The sequence below is a fragment of the Notolepis coatsorum genome (genome assembly GCF_963971535.1).
Source record: "Notolepis coatsorum genome assembly, chromosome: 18".
Lineage (NCBI taxonomy): Eukaryota > Metazoa > Chordata > Actinopteri > Aulopiformes > Paralepididae > Notolepis > Notolepis coatsorum.
Window position 1 is genome coordinate 3812074 of NC_140182.1, and position 20826 is coordinate 3832899.

Here is a 20826-nt window from a genome sequence, read left to right on the forward strand (position 1 = left end):
GGACAAGAAGGCCCTACAGAGAGTGGTGCGCTCAGCCGAGCGTACCACGGGTATTGCACTACCCCCCCTGCAGGTTCTATACAACAAGAGGTGCAAATCCAGAGCCTGCAGGATAATGAAAGACCCTCACCACCCCAATAACAGCCTGTTTCAGCTGCTGAGGTCAGGCAGACGCCTGCGAACCCCAGCTACTAGGACAGAGAGGCTTAGGCTCAGCTTCTTCCCCCAGGCCATCAGAGCCATGAACAATGAACATTGAGTGCTCAGAACATTGAACTGTCCACACACAAGCACACATGAAAACACACACGACACGCACACTGTGCACGCTCACACACGAGCAGCCACTTAACACTTTAACATGAGCGGGCACACACTCATGTCGCACACACGCACACTTATGGCCAAAGGAAAGGACACTTTAAATTAGAATAACAGGAACAGTGTATTGCACTACCAAAGCTAACTAGCATGTCCCATATGCTCTGTAAATAACTATGTACAGATACCGAGATGTCACTCCATGTTACCTGCTACCTGTTACTGCACAATGTTGTTTTCTTCTTTTGATTCTATTATATGTACCACTGTATTGCACATCGTTGCGGGCAAGACCACCCGCATTTCATTGTATACCTGTATGCCGTGACAATTAAAACTCTTGACTTGACTTGATGTGAAGGATTGTGCGTTATTCCAGTCTGAAGGAGCAGACATGTTATTCCAGTCTGAAGGAGCAGACATGTTGTCTTTATTCCAGTCTGAAGGAGCAGACATGTTGTCTTTATTCCAGTCTGAAGGAGCAGACATGTTATTCCAGTCTGAAGGAGCAGACATGTTATTCCAGTCTGAAGGAGCAGACATGTTATTCCAGTCTGAAGGAGCAGACATGTTATTCCAGTCTGAAGGAGCAGACATGTTATTCCAGTCTGAAGGAGCAGACATGTTATTCCAGTCTGAAGGAGCAGACATGTTATTCCAGTCTGAAGGAGCAGACATGTTATTCCAGTCTGAAGGAGCAGACATGTTATTCCAGTCTGAAGGAGCAGACATGTTATTCCAGTCTGAAGGAGCAGACATGTTATTCCAGTCTGAAGGAGCAGACATGTTATTCCAGTCTGAAGGAGCAGACATGTTATTCCAGTCTGAAGGAGCAGACATGTTGTCTTTCCAATGGACCTGTCTCAAACCCTGCCCTCTTTTCTTGATCCTCCAATCACAACTGTCGCTTACCTCGGACAAACCAAGTTTGTCCGAGGTAAGCGACAGTTGTGATTGGAGGATCAAGAAAAGGGGCAGGGTTTGAGACAGGTCCATTGCTTTTCTGACCGTAGGAAAGGAGAGGAAATATTGTGTGGAAATGCCTCAATTGATATATTGAGGAATATGGTACCAAGAACCGTTACGTAGGTAATGAGGACAGTTGTCATGATGTCACATTTAAAGATGAATTGCAGCCAATGAATGTGTCTTCTTATATTGAGTGGAGGTCATTTAATTGAGCTATACACTAATTAAAGGGACATCTAAGCCGTTCTGTGTGGAGTTTGCATGTTCTCTCTGTGTTTTGCGTGGGTTTCCTCTGAGTACTCGACACCATACAAACACACGCATGCTACTGCGGGTATATCCTGTAATTACCGTTGACCAAGATACTGACATTACTTGTTGTTTGCGCATGTGTGTCGGAAATGTGTGCGTTTGACAATGGACACATAGCAATAATTTAAAATATAGATTTAGCTCTACAAACAACCTCACGCACATGTTAAACCTTGTTATGAGAAGCTGGCCTTATAGAGTGAGATTAGATGGATCCCAGTGGCCGCAAAAGTGGCAAAAATAAGTATTAATTCATTTAAAAAAAAAATGCATTTAAATCTCGCACTGGGCCTCGCATTTCTCCCAGGCGGCACTATGTACACTCCTATACAATGTGCAGTTTCTCTTCTATATGTCCCTATGCTACACTTGCTGCCACTAACTATACGATGCAACAATCACAACAAGCTCCCTTCTTCAAATGTCCTTGTCCTTCCTTTAAAGTGTCCTTTACTTGTGTGTTTGTGTGTACTTGTAATCCCCGCATGCTGCACTGTGTGGCTGCCCACTGTTCCCAACTAGTCAAATACAGAGGACGCATTTCCCCAAGAGGATTGATAAGGGGGTTTTAAGAGCGAATCTACATAGATTATTGTTTACATTTACATTTAGTAATTTAGCTAAACGCTTTTATGCAAAGCAACTACCTGAGTGAACTTGAGGGTATTCATTCTTACATATCCCAATTAATAGAGATGAGATCATTGATCAAAGATAAAAATGTAAAGAAAAAGAAAGTCTACAGTACCTTCATTTTCTGATGTTGTTTAATTCATTCTGGGTGATGATTTCTGAATGTTAATCTTCCACACAGTAAATAACTGAGTGGTCACTAAAGCAGACAAAACATCAGCTTTAATCTGTCCGGGTGAGTGACAAGTGTCCAATCAAGTAAAGAGCGACATGTTGGGATGATTCATTAAGATTGACATCTTAATTAGTTGTGTTTTGATAAAAAAATAAAGTGTAACCGAGTGGGTTTGAGTCTGAGACCACGGGATTCACAGGCAGCCACACTCACCCGCTGAACTAGGTCCAGACCCGATGGCAGGCGCTGGTCGACTGCAACCCATTCATCTGTAGTTTACAATTTCGTTTTGTGTTGTGGCATGCTGGGGGGGGGGGGGGGCTACATCAACTCGAGGGACACCAACAAACTGAACAAGCTGGTGAGGAAGGCTAGCTCCGTGGTGGGAGTCGAGCTGGTCAGACTAGAGGTGGTGGCAGAGAGGGGGATGAGAAGGACGCTGGCTGCTATCCTGGAGAATCCCTCCCACCCCCTCTATGAGGAGCTAGTCAAGATGAGAAGCACATTCAGCCACAGAGTCATAACCCCCCCCCCCCGACACTCAAACTAACCGCCTCGGCCAGTCCTTCATACCAGCGCCCATCAGGCTCCACAACAGTGGGCAGGGACTAAAAAAGGAACCTAAAAAGGACAATAACACTACTTTATGCATATATATGTTATGGTTTGTAAACAACCCCAACAGCACGACACAGACAGGTAGTTCAGAGTTAGCCAAAAACTATGGGCGTATTTATTTACAAACAGAAAAGAGCAAAAAACATAAAAGCATTCAGGGGGAATGTCCTTGAGCAGAGTAGGCTCTGCGGCTCTGCAGCTCGGCCCAGAGCAGAGTTGGCTCTGTGGCGCTGCGGCTCTGCAGCTTATTATTATATAGAATGTCATTAATCCAACGTAGGGAATAGGAGGCAGTCCAGTAACTAAGCAGAGTCCAGTAACTAAAACAAGCGACACCTCTTCAGTGTTTACGGAACACACAAAAAACAGAATGAAGGTCTTGAGTCCAGGAAAAAATTAGGAAATCAGAGCATCAAAAATATACTTCCAAAAACTCACCAAGGGCAAAGGGAGATACGAGGCACAGGTCCACAGAGACAGAGAGGGGTAACAGCGGCGACTTCCAAGGACGTACTGGAGAAACAACGGAGAAACAACACGGGAGGAACAAGCAGCAGGCGGTGGTGAGCAAAACGACCCGACACTGAATGTTCAGAAACCCCGTGTATTAAAGGGCTCCCATCGAGCTGATTGGAAACTCCTTTCAGGTGTGTGAAGGTAATTGGTACCTGGAAGCGTGCGGCACTGGGCCAGCCCTCACACAAAGTGAAGGATTGGACTTTGCTAACTGTAATACAATGTTATTTTTTCATAAGAGTCTATGCTGCCACAAAAAAAGCTGCTCTCAGGGATCAGTGTGGGAACTGGCTTGAGACATTTTTTTAAAGAAAAGATTTAAATAAAGAAAAAACATTTATCTGTACCTTTTATTCCTGTTTACAATAATTTACGTAACATATTAAGAAATTACTAATGTGTATGGGAACTGACAAAAAAGGTAACGGTAACGCTTAAAATGTATCATTGCAGCGGCAAGAGGCACGGTGAAAAATGTTTGGGTGCACCTAAATTATGTGCTGGTGCACCTAAATGAAAAAGTTAGGTGCACTGGTGCAACCAATGTAAAAAGTTAGTCTGGAGCCCTGCGCTGCCAGGTGAAAAGAAGCGGTGGGCTGGGTACACATGTGTCGGAGGAAGCATGTGATAGTCTCCGCCCTCCCAGACCAACGGTAGGGGGTAGAGTGCGCAACGACCAGGAAGGGGGGATTGGGAATTGGCATAACGACTAACATTGGGATGGGAGAAAAACGGAAAAAGAAGGGGGAAAAGATAATAATAATAATAATAAAAAAAATAAATAAAAATGTAAACAAAGTGCAATATCAAGTGGGACTCTTTTGTCTAGAGGTCGCTCAATGATTATACCTTTAAAACACCAATCCGTGTTTTTTTTGTTTTACCATTTCAATATGGGGTCTATTGACATAATTTAGTAGTGTTTGATCTACAGATGGAAAATTATATATTTGGAACGTTTTTTTGGCTCATTGCGTAAAAAAAATATGTGTCTCTTGTTTTTATTTGGTTACCAAGTCACGTACGTCCAGTAACGCTGAAACATAAATCTAGCTCAAACTGAAGTCTCTCTCTGACATCCCGTGAGGCGTGTGTCTGTAAGCAGACTTTACCAAAACACTTGTTTCCTCAAGAAATCTGCCGTTGTATGAGTGGAGAGAGTTGCAGAGTGGAGGTAATGTAACGTTGGGGGGGGGGGGCGACAGTTGCTCAGGAGGCAGAACAGTCGTCTGGTAATCCAGAGGTTCCTGGTTCGATTCCCGCTCCTCCCAGGCAGCGTGTCGAAGTGTCCTAACTCATTGGCCGACAAACACGAGTATCATCGTGTTTCGTCGCCAACCGCTCAGCGCCCAAAACTAGTTTTCTTGTTTTTAGATCCTTTCATCTTTTTCCTTTGATCCCCATGCTAAACACTCGCTCTGTCGGAGCTGCCTGTGTGTCTCCCTGGCACGGCTGCCTACGTTAAAATTGCAATGACGATCGGATCCCGCCAGGTGGCAGTATCGCCTACCTTTTGAACTGGGGATATCAGTTGTCTTTCAACACTGAGGTACCTTCGGCTGCTTCCGCCTCGGAGTGGATCGGGACATAGCAATCGGTCGGAGATTAGATGCCCCAGACCTCTTCTTTCCCGTATGGTAGCCGTGCCCAATATACACAAGTAATTGCGATCGCGATGGGACGACTGGGATTTATTCATTTTGGAGTACCTTCTGACTAAGGTAAGGTCTATTTTAGGTAACCTGCTGGTATTTTTTTTTACCTAAAACATGCTTTTGTGTCGACCACAGTGTCATATTTTACCGAACATAAAACATGCTTTTGGTAACGATCGCAGTTTCGAGGTAAAACACCCCCCCCCCCCATGATGATTTTGTGAAGAAACATATATATATATATATGGTATATACCTTTGAAATATTTGGAGTTGCAGGCGAGCAACCCGAACGATTTGGGCGTATGCCTATAACACGTCACATCTCGCGATCTAGAAAAAGAGACTGGATTATTTTGGAAATGGGCGATGTTTAGCATGGAATAGCGCACAAAGTAAAGTATGTAGAAATGAACTGGTTAGTCAGTGTTGGACTATAAACAATGCCAAAACCATACTATCGTCTCCGTAGCTATAATACAGAACACACGACGAGTCCGCAGACGTCGCTAACGTGGTCATTGGTCGAGTCGAGTCGAGATGGGAAAACAGCGTGGCGGTCGTCCAAGTCTAACCGACCGTCTACATCGATTGATCCGGCAACATTTCTCCCACACGGTCGATGAGTTGAGCGAGACACTTAACCCCTAACTGCTCCCGATGAGCAGGTCGGCACCTCGCATGGTCGCCTCTGCCGTCGGTGTGTGAATGTGTGAGTGAACGGGTGAATGTGAGGAACACATTTTAAAGCGCCTTGGATAAAAGCGCCATATAAATGCACAATTATTAATGTGAATTATTACAAAAGGTAACTGTGACCGACTGAGCATTGGGTATATAAGATAATATTTCACCGGGTTATTGAAATCCTCCCGGACATGAGGACCGGCACCAATTTTTTCTAGCCAGCGGAAACCCTGCCACACATGTACAGTACATATAATAACACATATATACTGTATATATCATGTTCAGTGTTTAGTGTCCTTGTATCAAGAGCTCCGTCAATCAGCTAGAGAATAAAACTCTCTGTTTCTATGTTTATTATATATATATAATGTTTCTATATTATTTCTTATTTAGAGTGTTGGGACTATCCAACATTGTGTTTACATTTGGATCACTGGGCCTTTAATTAAAGTGGGAATACCACTTCTTAGAATCCACATGTTCTCCCTGAGCCCCGGTACAGTTCAGTCAGTATTTGTGAAGACACATCACTCTCTCCCAAAACTAGAAATCAGAGAGAGAGAGAGAGAGAGAGAGAGAGAGAGAGAGAGAGAGAGAGAGAGAGAGAGAGAGAGAGAGAGAGAGAGAGAGAGAGAGAGAGAGAGAGAGAGAGAGAGAGAGAGAGAGAGAGAGAGAGAGAGAGAGAGAGAGAGAGAGAGAGAGAGAGAGAGAGAGAGGGAGAGAGAGGCCTCCAGTCGGGGATATCAGGGGGGATGATGTACAATCAGGGTTCTGCTCCATGTTTTCCTAAACAGGTTTACCGCAGAAATACTGTAGTGATTCAAGCCTCGTATTTCTGTAGTGGAATATTAGAGGAATCTATGATCCTGTGGGTTTTAACATGAAAACATGACATACATGCTGATATGTCCATAGTGATCCACTATAGTATGTCTATATACCTATAGTAATTGGTAGTAGGGGTGTAACGATGCAATCGATTCATCGAAATGCATCGATTCTAATGTGTTCGATTCGATGCATCGATTTGAATATGTTAGAATCGTTTATAATCGAAATTAATCCAAATAAAAATAATTATATTTGTTTATGTTTTTTGTGTGTGTGTATTGTTGTTATGTAAGGGATAATGTATAGCTACGAGGTCATTGTCGCAAAATAATTTACCCACACGGAGTTTAAAATACCGAGCCGCCTCGGCCGAGGTGTTTTAAACGTCAGTGAAGGTCAATTATTTTGCGACAATGATCGAGGATAGCTATACATTATCCCGCTTATTACATGGCTAACTTACTAACAATATACCTAATTAATTTTACATCGATTCGCAACACTGGTTCTGGCTCCGCTCGTCGCTCCGCCCTGTCATCGCCGGCAGCTTCCCCGGCAGCCGGCAGTGTCTGATTGCACTGATGTCAGTGGGCTTGATTGCGAACAGCTGCGCACAGCGGTCATTATTGTTCCACAGAGGTCCGTTATCGGGTAATATCGGACCTCTGACGCGCGCTATTGACCAATCACAAGCAACCATTTCGGCGAATGTGAAAACGCCATGTAATAATGACCTATAATTCATGCTGAGTGAATCAGTTCAGCCACATTTGTGTATCAACATGTTTTGGGGAACCTGTTCCACCCGACGGGACCGGATCCGGTCCCAAAATGGCATCTGGTCATAAATCAATATTTTTCAGAGTGATGCAAAAGAGTTGCGATTTTAAAATCAAACGTTTTCAAGTATTAACATCACTAACATGTCACAAAAGCATGTAGAATGTATATTATCATCAATACGTTAGTTTAACAATAGGTTAAAAGTGCCATTAGATAGTTTAAAGTTTTCGATTGGCTGAAGTCTATTGCTAGACGGCGACCATTTTGGAATTTTTTTACCATGGGAATTGTAGTCTTTTTGCGGGCCATTTTGAAGAGGGCATGCATAGCTGTTGATCAGCGTTGGAATTTTTCCGAACTACACTTCCTGGCAGATTCTGTGGGGGTTAAAAATTCAGCGTTCTGAATGAATTATATCTATAACTGTTATTATTCGGCATAATAAGCCAAAAAAGGTAACGTTTTTGACAAAAATTTAAACGCAGTTAGTTTCTCCTCCCTATTGTTAGCATGTAGCAACAATTAGATCTGAAATTAGTTTCAAAATGGTTGCACTGTGGTGAAAATAAAAAATTACATTAAATTACAGTTTATATCATTATCTGTTCTTATGCACACCTGGTGATACTAAATCCAAATTTAACTAGGGCATTTGATAGATGATATATATATATATATAAATAAATGTGCGAATTGGCTATAATAAGGTAATTTAAAAGCCTCCTATTCTATATTCTATAATAATATTTCAAATTGCATTGGTCCGGATGGGAGAATTCAGTACTGTATCTACAGAACCTTCTTAATCATCTCCCCTTTATTAATTTCCTTCGATTTTTTTGTACACATGATCTCAAGAAGGTACTGAACGAGATCAGTGGCAGTTTTTTTAAGGTCCATAGATGTACCTAGATACCAATAATATGCAAATGGTCTTGTAGAAGTGGAGCAATATTCCATTTACCTAGGTATATATTTTAGGCGGATTTTCACCACGGGTGTTAACTGATAGAAAATTCATCGAAAATGAATCGAATCGAATCGTGGTCAAATGAAGAGATTTCATGATGCATTGAATCGTTGCCTGAAGAATTGTAATCTAATAGAATCATTGTGAGGTTGAATTGTTACACCCCTAATTGGTAGGGATGGTCAAAACTCACTAATTACTATTTGATAGTCACTGGGAACTATTCAAATACTAATCGCCCCCCCCCCCCCCCTTGCAACTATGGAGGATTAATATACTGTCCTGTCTCTCAGTTGAGGTCTTCACCCTTCCTAATATTTTTTTTCCTGGTGAGAATATCCAGCAGCTTTTAGAGGTCATCACATCTGAAATGAAGACATTTTAAAAAATTGTTTGATAGAAAAAAATTATCATTGAACTTGAGCAAAACTAAAATTATGTTATTTGGAAAGATTAAATACTCAAGTACAAGTTAAAATAAATGATGTGATTATTGAAAGAGTTTATGAAAATAAATTCCTACAGTAGGTGTAATAATAGACCATAAAATCTGTTGGAAACCTCACATAAAACATAAAATTGGACATAAAAATGTCCAATCTAAACTGTCAAGAAGCATTTCAGTCATGAGTAAAGTAAAGCACATTCTGGATAGAAAATCACTCTGCATTCTCTACTGTTCACTAGTTTTACCATATTTAAATTACTGTGCTGAAGTCTGGGGAAACAATTATAATTCTACACTACAACCACTTTTTATACTCCAAAAAAGGGCCATAAGGATAGTTCACATTGCAGGTTTATTTTATTATTTTTAAAGTCAAAAACATTAAAGTTAAATGATCTTGTGGAATTTAAAACGGCACAATTAATGTATAAAGCAAAAGGTCATGTACTTCCAGGAAACATTCAAGAACTCTTCTTTGATAAGGAGGGGGGTTATAATCTGAGGGGAGAACTCAATTTAAAAGTTCTTAATGTACGCACTACCATGAGAAGACACTGCATCTCAATATGTGGAGTGAAACTGTGGAACAGTCTGAATGTGGTGCTAAAGCAATGTCCAAACATGAGACAATTCAATCTGATTTATAAGGAAATGATGTTCACGAGGTACAGGGATGAGGAAGGGACTTGATATTCGCGGGTGTTTCCATTCTTATTTGATTTCTTTCATGTTTTACATATATAGTTTTCGTTTTTTTAGTTTTTTTTAGATGTTTTAAATTAGTACACTCATTTGAGTAGTGGAAAAGGGGTAGGATTAAATAAGTGTATACATCTTCCTACTCCTTTTCGAACATGTAGATTGAGTTATGTTTTGCTTTTGTTTAGTTATTTATTTGTTTGAGTTATGTTTTGATTTGGTTTAGTTATTTATTTTGTTTGTATTCATTTACATGTTCGAAATAAAGATTTCAAATCAAATCAAATCTAGTCACAGAATGCAGGCCAAACTATTCGATTTTTAAAATAATTGTATGACTATTCAAATATTCTAAAATCGATGCCCATCCCTAGTGATTTGATTTGATTTGATGTTTTTTTATTTTCGTGTCTTACATACAGGTGTATGCCCAGCCCATATGGGCTTACAAGACACATAACAATAAGTATATAATAATAATTGGTGCATGTGTGTGTGTGTGTGTGTGTGTAGTTCCACTAGTTGTTTTTGGTATGGGACACCACCACCACACCCCGTGATGGACATAATAACAGCCTGTGACCATTTCTTCAGTGGATGTGTGAAGATTAGGGATGTCCGATATTGGCATTAAAATGTAATATCGGAAATGATCGGTATTGGTTTAAAAAAAATTAAATAAAAATGTATTTAATTTTTTTTACATTTATTTAAGCTTTATTTACCCAGGCAAGCAAGTAAGAACAAATTCGTATTTTATTTATTGTGAAAAGTATGCATAATGTTGTGTTTTTGGGGGGGGGGAAACCCTGCATATATCGGTATCGGTTGATATCGGTATCGGAAATTAAGAGTTGGACAATATCGGTATATCGGATATCGGTAAAAAAAAAGCCAATATCGAACATCCCTAGTGAAGATATTTGCTAAACGTTATTTCCTAGCACGCCTCCTGTCCTGCAGACGTCTCTAGTTTACCTCCTGTCCTGCAGACGTCTCTAGTTTACCTCCTGTCCTGCAGACGTCTCTAGTTTGTCTCCTGTCCTGCAGACGTCTCTAGTTTACCTCCTGTCCTGCAGACGTCTCTAGTTTACCTCCCGTCCTGCAGACGTCTCTAGTTTGTCTCCTGTCCTGCAGACGTCTCTAGTTTACCTCCTGTCCTGCAGACGTCTCTAGTTTGTCTCCTGTCCTGCAGACGTCTCTAGTTTACCTCCTGTCCTGCAGACGTCTCTAGTTTACCTCCAGTCCTGCAGACGTCTCTAGTTTACCTCCTGTCCTGCAGATGTCTCTAGTTTACCTCCTGTCCTGCAGACGTCTCTAGTTTACCTCCTGTCCTGCAGACGTCTCTAGTTTGTCTCCTGTCCTGCAGACGTCTCTAGTTTACCTCCTGTCCTGCAGACGTCTCTAGTTTGTCTCCTGTCCTGCAGACGTCTCTAGTTTACCTCCTGTCCTGCAGACGTCTCTAGTTTGTCTCCTGTCTTGCAGATGTCTCTAGTTTACCTCCTGTCCTGCAGACGTCTCTAGTTTGTCTCCTGTCCTGCAGACGTCTCTAGTTTACCTCCTGTCCTGCAGACGTCTCTAGTTTACCTCCTGTCCTGCAGACGTCTCTAGTTTGTCTCCTGTCCTGCAGACGTCTCTAGTTTACCTCCTGTCCTGCAGACGTCTCTAGTTTGTCTCCTGTCTGTCCTGCAGACGTCTCTAGTTCACCTCCTGTCCTGCAGACGTCTCTAGTTTGTCTCCTGTCCTGCAGACGTCTCTAGTTTACCTCCTGTCCTGCAGACGTCTCTAGTTTACCTCCTGTCCTGCAGACGTCTCTAGTTTACCTCCTGTCTGTCCTGCAGATGTCTCTAGTTTACCTCCTGTCCTGCAGACGTCTCTAGTTTACCTCCTGTCCTGCAGACGTCTCTAGTTTGTCTCCTGTCCTGCAGACGTCTCTAGTTTACCTCCTGTCCTGCAGACGTCTCTAGTTTGTCTCCTGTCCTGCAGATGTCTCTAGTTTACCTCCTGTCCTGCAGACGTCTCTAGTTTACCTCCTGTCCTGCAGACGTCTCTAGTTTACCTCCTGTCTGTCCTGCAGATGTCTCTAGTTTACCTCCTGTCTGTCCTGCAGATGTCTCTAGTTTACCTCCTGTCCTGCAGACGTCTCTAGTTTACCTCCTGTCCTGCAGACGTCTCTAGTTTACCTCCTGTCCTGCAGACGTCTCTAGTTTACCTCCTGTCTGTCCTGCAGACGTCTCTAGTTTACCTCCTGTCCTGCAGACGTCTCTAGTTTACCTCCTGTCCTGCAGACGTCTCTAGTTTACCTCCTGTCCTGCAGACGTCTCTAGTTTGTCTCCTGTCCTGCAGACGTCTCTAGTTTACCTCCTGTCCTGCAGACGTCTCTAGTTTACCTCCTGTCCTGCAGACGTCTCTAGTTTGTCTCCTGTCCTGCAGACGTCTCTAGTTTGTCTCCTGTCCTGCAGACGTCTCTAGTTTGTCTCCTGTCCTGCAGACGTCTCTAGTTTGTCTCCTGTCCTGCAGACGTCTCTAGTTTGTCTCCTGTCCTGCAGACGTCTCTAGTTTACCTCCTGTCCTGCAGACGTCTCTAGTTTGTCTCCTGTCCTGCAGACGTCTCTAGTTCCTGCTGAAAGACTACGGAAAAAATCATGTTGACCGAATTACATCTTAGCACCGCTAAGCAGGGACGTGCACAGGACTTTAGAGGGGCAGGTGCTCAAAGGCTGAAAAGGGCACTGGGCCTGTGCTATTTTTGGGGGCCATTTTTGGGCGGGGAGGGGCCTTTTTATGCTTTTGGGGGGGTTTTGGTGATCAAATATTGAATATTGAACTATAATAATCAGTGCAGGAGCTCACTTATCCTTGAAAGACACTTTTATCACTGACTTAAAAGGTCCATACATCTCCATAAATGTTCAGGGCGGAGGGAATAAGTGCTTACCCTACAGACCCCAAGTCTGTTAGGACAGCAGACTCGGTTGGCACTGCTCAAAACTTAAAAATAGCTTTTAAATGAATTATTATCTTTATTTCATTGTCTTATTTTTCTTTATTTCTATAAATTGTACTTAAATATTTTATTATAATTTGTATCATTGTTTTATGTAGTTTTTTATCATTTTATTTGTTATTTTTTAATGTCAACATATTATTTAAATTATTCAAATGCAACTCAAACATGTTCCGTTGTGATGTCACCAGTGTTGGGCGAGTTACTTTTAAAAAGTAACTAGTTACAGTTACTAGTTACTTCTTCCAAAAAGTAACTAAATTACTTACTCAGTTACAAATTATAAAAGTAAATAGTTACTTCAGAAAGTAACTATTGTGTTACTTTCAAGTAAATGTTTTACATAAACAACATACACAAATCTAAACTATTTTAATGTTTCTGTGGAATAAAGTGAGACTAGCCTCCAATCAAATGCCATGTATGTAGATATTATAATTACTATGTTTATATAGTGGATCATACAAATACAAACACAATAGATGTTTTGGAACTTTTGATATGTATATTGCCCCTCAACAGGCCACAACTGGGCAACATTAAATACGAGATTACTCGTTACTGAAAAAACTAACGCTGTTAATAATAACTGGATGTCACAGTATGATGTCATAATCAAACATTCTAGAACATTTGTGATGTCACAGTATGATGTCATAATCAAACATTCTAGAACATTTGTGATGTCACAGTATGATGTCATAATAGAACATTCTAGAACATTTGTGATGTCACAGTATGATGTCATAATAGAACATTCTAGAACATTTGTGATGTCACAGTATGATGTCATAACCAAACACTCTAGAACATTTGTGATGTCACAGTATGATGTCATAATCAAACATTCTAGAACATTTGTGATGTCACAGTATGATGTCATAATAGAACATTCTAGAACATTAATTGATGTCACAGTATGATGTCATAACCAAACACTCTAGAACATTTGTGATGTCACAGTATGATGTCATAATCAAACATTCTAGAACATTTGTGATGTCACAGTATGATGTCATAATCAATCATTCTAGAACATTTGTGATGTCACAGTATGATGTCATAATCAAACATTCTAGAACATTTGTGATGTCACAGTATGATGTCATAATAGCACATTCTAGAACATTTGTGATGTCACAGTATGATGTCATAATCAAACATTCTAGAACATTTGGTACAGTATATATTGAACAATTATCTCAGAAGATATCAGATCTCAGAAGACCAAGTGAAGATCTCACTTGTTGTTTCCAGCTAGTTGTCTGTAAGCTTGAATATATTTTGTAGATACAATTTAAAATCCCCACATGGAAAAGGAAACAATGTCCTGTACAATCCTTAGTGAGCTGCGTCTGGAGGGAAGGCTCTGTGATGTGGTTATTAAAGTCAACAGCACTGAGTTGAATGCCCACAAGGCCCTCCTGTGTGACTGCAGTGACTATTTCAGGTAAGTTTAGCTTGGTTCAGGTTAGATAAAAAATAAAAGTATAATATATATTTTTTTTTATTGTATCATTCCATTTGGGCTGTGGGGGGTGCTTAATGTCTGAAGGAGTCGACTGAAGGCTTCTTGTCCTCTGCAAAAGCATACAATTGGTCCACTGATGGATACATCTTGATATTTGTCTAGTGTGTTCATTAGATGGGTGAAATCCTCTTTCAGTGCCTCTGTGCCTGTTTTCTTAGGTAGTTGGCCTCTAGTATGCGTGCCATTAGCGTTAGCCACGCTTCTAAGAGGTTAGCAGTCGACTACGGCTCATTTCGACCGATTAGTCGACTATTCGACGAATAGGGGTCAGCCTTAATTACTACACAGGACAGAATGTTGCTTACTGTTTACTCATCAGATATCTCTATACTCTGCGTCCCACAGAGCCCTCTTCACTCGCTGGAGCGACTCAGAGAAAGCAGTCTACACTATCCCTGGGGTGTCCCCGGGTATGATGCAGCTCATCATAGAGTACTACTACACACACTTTGTGCTGGTGACAGCAGAGAACGTGAAAGAGCTTCTGGTGGCTGCAGACCAGCTTCGCGTCACTGGCATAGTACGAGCGTGCTCTGACTTCCTAGAGGGCCAGCTGTCTCTGGAAAACTGTGTTGGCATCTGGAGGTTCACGGACATCTACTGCTGCCCTGACCTGAGGCGCAAGGCCCATCTCTGCATTGTGTGCCACTTTGAGGAGATGTTGCACGTCTCACAGGAGTTTGTGGAGCTGTCCCCGCAGCAACTGGTGGACATCATCGAGAGGGATGACCTGAACGTGAAGAGCGAGGAGACGGTGTTCGAGGCCATCCTCCGTTGGATCGACCACTCCCGTGAGGAGCGTAAAACACACATCCCTTTGCTGCTGCCCAAGGTAACTAATTGTATTACGGATACACAAACATGGTTGCTAGTGCCTGAGCCACATTTATTTTTTATTTTATTTTTATTATTTTACTTTTTCTTGTTTGTCTGTCTCTTGTCAAGGTCATTATGATTCATGTTACTGTTATTATTGTTGTCGTCCCTGTTGTCATTGTTGTTATTATTATTATTATTATTATTATTATTATTATTATTATTATTATTATTATTATTATTATTATTGTACTGTTATGTTCTGTTTTATGTATGAAAAGAAAAGAAAAGAAAAACATTTATAAAAAATAAAAATAAATAATTGTATTACAGTGCATTACATTAAAACAACACTAGGTTCCCTAGTACAGTGGTTCTCAAACATTGGGTCCAAACTGTTCCCTAGCAACAGAAACCGTCTACAACCGATGTCTAAGTTGTACCCGCTGTCTGCTTGTCTCTTCCCAGGTTCGCATGGGCTTGATGAGGCCTGACTACTTGCTGAACAACGTCCAGAACAACCCTGTGGTGAGGGACAGCCACGACTGCAGGGCCCTCACCCTCAGCGTCCTGAACCCCCCTGGCTCCGACAGGCTCCCAAACCCCCTGACCCGCCCACGCCGGCCCCAGGAGGTCCTATTGGCCATCGGAGGCTGGAGTCACAGCAGCATGACCATTGACATGGAGGCTTACGATATCCGAGCCGGTGGATGGATGGACGTGAGCGCTGAGGGGGAGAGTCCCTGGGTCTTCCACCACGGCACCGCTTATCTCCACGGTCTGGTCTACTGCGTCGGCGGCTGGTACGTCTATAAACGTCTCAGCAGTGTGCGCAGGTTCAACCCCGTCACTCGCAGCTGGCTGCAGGCGGCTCCCATGCACTCACGCCGCGGTAACCTCAGCGTGGTGGTGTTGGACGGCTGTATCTACGCCATGGGAGGGTGGGGCCGACGCGTGGTACTGAACACCGCCGAGCGCTACAAGCCTGAAACCGACCAGTGGACAGTGATCTCACCCATGCTGGAGCACAGGAGCCAAGCCGGGGCAGCAGCCCTCCAGGGCAAGGTGGGTGGAACTGAGGGACACAGGGTGCTAGATGAACACAAGGAACGTTAGATCATAAATCATAAATGTCTTTATTTATTTATATAAGTAAGCTTGCACATACAAAAGATGTGTCTGGGTCCTTTGGTGTATCAACATTAACAGACAATTAAAGTAGAATGAAATTAAATGGAATATATAAACTAAATTAGAATATTCTTTCTTATTACAGGTTTACATCTGTGGTGGCTTCAACAGGGAGGAGGCTCTGCTCACAGCTGAGTGCTACAGCCCAGACACCGACCAGTGGACTCTGATCGCCCCCATGAGCAGCAGGCGTAGAGGACTGGGAGTCGCTGCATATGGAGGTCAAGTCTATGCGGTAGGTGCACACGGAGACAAATGCTTTATACTAGATATTTCTATAGAAATGTATCATTTGACTTTCAATGCTTCTGTGATGCCCTCATTTCCCTAAATGGATTAATACAGTGTCTGCCTGCCTGAGCCACACACTAAAACATTCCTCTCATGTGTCCTGTCCTCAGGTGGGAGGGTGGGACCATGGAAACATGCTGCGTAGCGCGGAGGCCTACAGCCCCTTGACTGACTCCTGGAGCGCCCTGCCCGACATGCTCACCCCCCGCAGCTGCTTTGGCATCGCGGTGCTGGACGACCTGCTCTTCGTGGTTGGAGGCTACACTGATGGCTTCAGAACCATCTCCAAGGTGGAGCGCTACGACCAGAGCAGCGACAAGTGGACTGTAGCCGAGGACATGGAGACCCGGCGCGGTGCCCTAAGCTGCTGCATAATGCATGGCCTGCCATTTAATATGAGCCAGTACGCTGCTCCCCGTGGAGGAGGAGGAGAGGAGGAGGAGGAGGAGCAGGAGGAGGAGGAGGAGGAGGAGGAGGAGCAGGAGGAGGAGGAGGAAGAGGAGGAAGAGCAGGAGGAGGAGGAGGATTAGGAGGAGGAGGAAGAGCAGGAAGAGCAAGAGGAAGAGGAGGATTAGGAGGAGGAGGAGCAGGAGCAGGAGGAGGAGGAGGAGCAGGAGCAGGAGCAGGAGGAAGAGGAGGAAGAGCAGGAGGAGGAGGAGGAGGAGCAGGAGCAGCAGGAGGAGGAGGAAGAGGAGCAGGAGGATGAGGAGGAGGAAGAGGAGGAAGAGCAGGAGGAGGAGGATGATTAGGAGGAGGAGGAGGAGCAGGATGAGGAGGAGGAGGAAGAGGAGCAGGAGGAGGAGGAGGAGGAGGAGGAAGAGGAGGAGGAGGCAGCAGGAAATCCATCTAAGAACCTTACACATTTATTAGACCAAAAGAAATCCTAAGAAATTAATAAATTACTATCAGCCAAAGGTGGTGCATTTCTTTCTTCTAGTAATTCAGACAATATCGGTTTTTAGTTTGTGTACCCGTCGGGCTCTATGTGTGCATGTGCCTGCTCGCTGTGCCCTTGAGCAAGGCACCTCAGCTTTAACCGCTCCAGTGTTAGCTGCTCAGGGGCCAGTAGTAGAGTGCCTGTCCATAGTGTCTTTATACCTGTATCCAGGGCCGCCTCAGGGGGTGTGCGAGCAGTGCGGTCGCACAGGGCCTCGCGGGAAGGGGGGCCTCGCACAAAAAAAAATAAAAGAAAAATATTTTTTATTTATTTATTTTTATTTTATTTTTAATTTTTTTGCGAGGCCCCCCTTCCCGTGAGGCCCTTTTTCATCACAGACCTCAAATCTAGTTTTGCTTATATGCTTATATATTTCACATTAGACACATTTGTAGAATGTTCCTGGCTCTGCGGCTCTGCAGACATACTCACTATTGGAGCTCTGGGGCTCTGCAGCAGACATACTATTGGTTTCAACAAAGGGAGGGGTTACATCATGTGTACGCCGGCGTGCGTCAGCTGTGTTTGACTATTTCGCGCGTGCAGCTTTGGAGGTTATGCTTAGTTATGCCAGCCAAAACGAAGAGGACGGTCATTCGGCAGATGGACTGAAGATGAAAGTTGTTGCATGTTAGACAATTCAGTCAGGCTAGCCATCCCGGCTAAAGGCAGGGACAGCTAGTTAGCTTTAGCTACGTTATAATATTGAGTGCTAACGTCGGGATAGCCATGATGATGTTGGCTAGTAGCTAGCTTAGCTAAAGGCTAACTAGCGTTAGCTAACCTAGAGAGAGCGCGTGCAGCATTGTTATGCCAAGATGAAGAGGACGGTCATTCGGCAGATGAACTTCATCAACTCCATGCGGTTGTCTCCATCCTCTTGGACGTTTGGTGAGTTTTTAATGCACTCTATTCTATTCCCGCCGTGGATATATCTCTCTCTCTCTCTCGGGAGCCAAACGGGCCGGCTAGCTGTTGTAGTAGCTAACGGTGTGTGGCCTGGTGTCAGCACCTGGTGTGAGGGAGGTGAGCTTGGTGTTTCATTATGAGAATATCTCCATGCTCAAGTCGGCTATAGTCCGCAAGGGACTTGTTGCCGGCACCGCTATGGTAAACACCACTCTGTAGTGGGACGTGTATTGCCTTCTTTTTCCCTTCTCTCTTCGGATGAGAAGAGGAAAACACAGCGGCTGTCTGAAGTGTTGGCCTGTATTGCTTTTCTCACGTTGTACAGTTTTTCAGTGGTAGCCGCATAGCTTGCTTCTGCGTTAGCTAGTGGTTAGCGATAGCCGGGTTGAGCTAACTGTTAGCCAGTTAGCTGTTTAGCTACGACGTTAGCTGCTCGTTTTCGCTCGGCTGGGAACGTTAGCTTGATGCTATCAGTTAGCCTAGAGTTAGCTGTTAGCTTGTGCTACGACCATTGACATTAGCCGTGAGAATAGCAGGCCCTGGCACTCTGACTACGACATCATCTTTGACAGAAGATGTAGTCGGGCCTGCACCATGACAAGGCTCCGGCCATAGCTTCTTTTTGTCCCGCCAGCGAGAGGCCTTTCGTCAACGTGGAGACCTGTGTTGTGGCCTTTCGCCCTGCGTTCCTTGGTGCAGGTAAGATGTCCATTGGACATTACCCCACTCTTCCTTCCTTCCCCTCCCGAATGTTTTGTTAATAACAATGTTTTTTTCCAGGCAAAACATATGTTACTTCACAACATTTGGAGATACGACATGTGCTGTGTGTGAATTGTCTTGGTCGTTTGTGTAGCTTGGGTAGCGTTGGCCAAAGCTGTGTGTGGCCTGGTGTCAGTACCTGGCTACTCTATTTGCAGTTAGCCTATTTAGCTGATGTGGCCATTGGCTCCTTGCTACTTTGTTTTCTCTGGTATAGACCCTCTTCTCTTTGGATTTAAGTGTCGATCTTTGTCCTTTTGCCTTTGTGAAGTTATCTTTTCCTTCTGTTTTGTTCTTCCATTAAAAGTTGAATATCCTTTAAGGGCTCATCTTTGCTTATCTCTCTCATACATGCTCTCTCTCTAACACACACACACAGACATGCTCTCTCTCTCTAACACACAAACACACATGCTCTCTCTCTCTCTCTCTAACACACACAGACATGCTCTATATCTCTCTCTAACACACAAAATGACATGCTCTCTCTATATATTTCTCTCTCTTTCTAACACACATATACATGCTCTCTCTCTAACACACACACACAAACAGACATGCTCTCTCTCTATCTCTCTCTTTCTAACACACATAACTGTGCAGCGATAACACTGTATATTGACTGTAGAACGGGAGCTCTCTCTCGCTCTCTCTCTTGCTATATGTTGACTGTATCATGCCCAGCCTCGGGCAGCGCTATTATTTAAGAATATGTTGACTGTATGAATTTTTTTTTTTTTTTTTTTTTTACCTTTTAGGGGGTGGGGGGGGGCCTCACGTTTAAATCTCGCACAGGGCCTCGCATTTCTCCCAGGCGGCCCTGCCTGTATCACTGGACATATAAATGCATATTAAATCAAATCAAATTGATTTGTAAAGCCCGAAATCACAAGTTAATGTCCCCATGGGCCGGACAAGTCTTCTTTAAACTATTCAAGAAGAAACATCCCAATAAATCAAGAACAAAAAACCCACCATGAAATCCAAAATAAATGTAAAGTAATAAATGCAACACTCCCAGACATACCCCAGCGAAGGTAAGGAAAAACCTATAGCAATAGGAAAAAAGCACCACAGGCGATGTGGAGGAGAGAAACCATAGAAGGGCCGTTCAAGGGGGGATCCCCCTTCTTGGATGTCGGTGATAATAGTGTTGCTATGGATGGGTGGAGAATAAAACAGGCAAATAGTTGGTATGTATGTACATATATGTGTAATAAAACACAAATATGTGCATGCAATAGCAACTGGGGTACATAAGAACATTTTTGAAACATTAAAATATATTACAACTCATACATGTGATTAGCATTATACTCAGTAGAACAAATGTATATATCTTATACCCAGCTTAATCACTATATTAATATTACTATTGCACTCTACTGTTACATTTGCACTCGGGTTGGATGCCCCACTTATTTTCATTGTAATGTACTTATGCTGTATGATGACAATACATTTCAATGTAATCTAATCTAACTGGTACTATGACCTGAATGATGGTCCTAGAGGTCAGTGATTTGATGCTCTTTTGGTGTTTTGGCGATGGTGGCGTTAGAGAGTGCTGTCTTAACGTAAGAGAGTGCCGTCTTAACAGGTCGTGGGAAATCTCCCATATAGGCATTGGATTGGGTGGAGAGCTGGTGACTGCATGTGAATGCCCTCGTATGCCCTGTGTATGGGGACATGTCACCCATATAGAAACACACCTCTTACGTCTATATCTGAGATGCAAATAAATAAATAACCTTCTTAATAAA

General features: G+C 43.1%; 1 pseudogene across 1 annotated transcript in view; it reads left to right on the forward strand.

Annotated features, from left to right (window-relative positions):
- LOC311244796 overlaps positions 1-20826 on the forward strand; it is a 94100-nt pseudogene that overhangs the window by 23036 nt on the left and 50238 nt on the right. Inside the window, exon 3 of the transcript in view lies at positions 701-1161. The product of the transcript in view is annotated as an uncharacterized misc_RNA (transcript). The remainder of the gene's footprint in view (positions 1-700; positions 1162-20826) is intronic.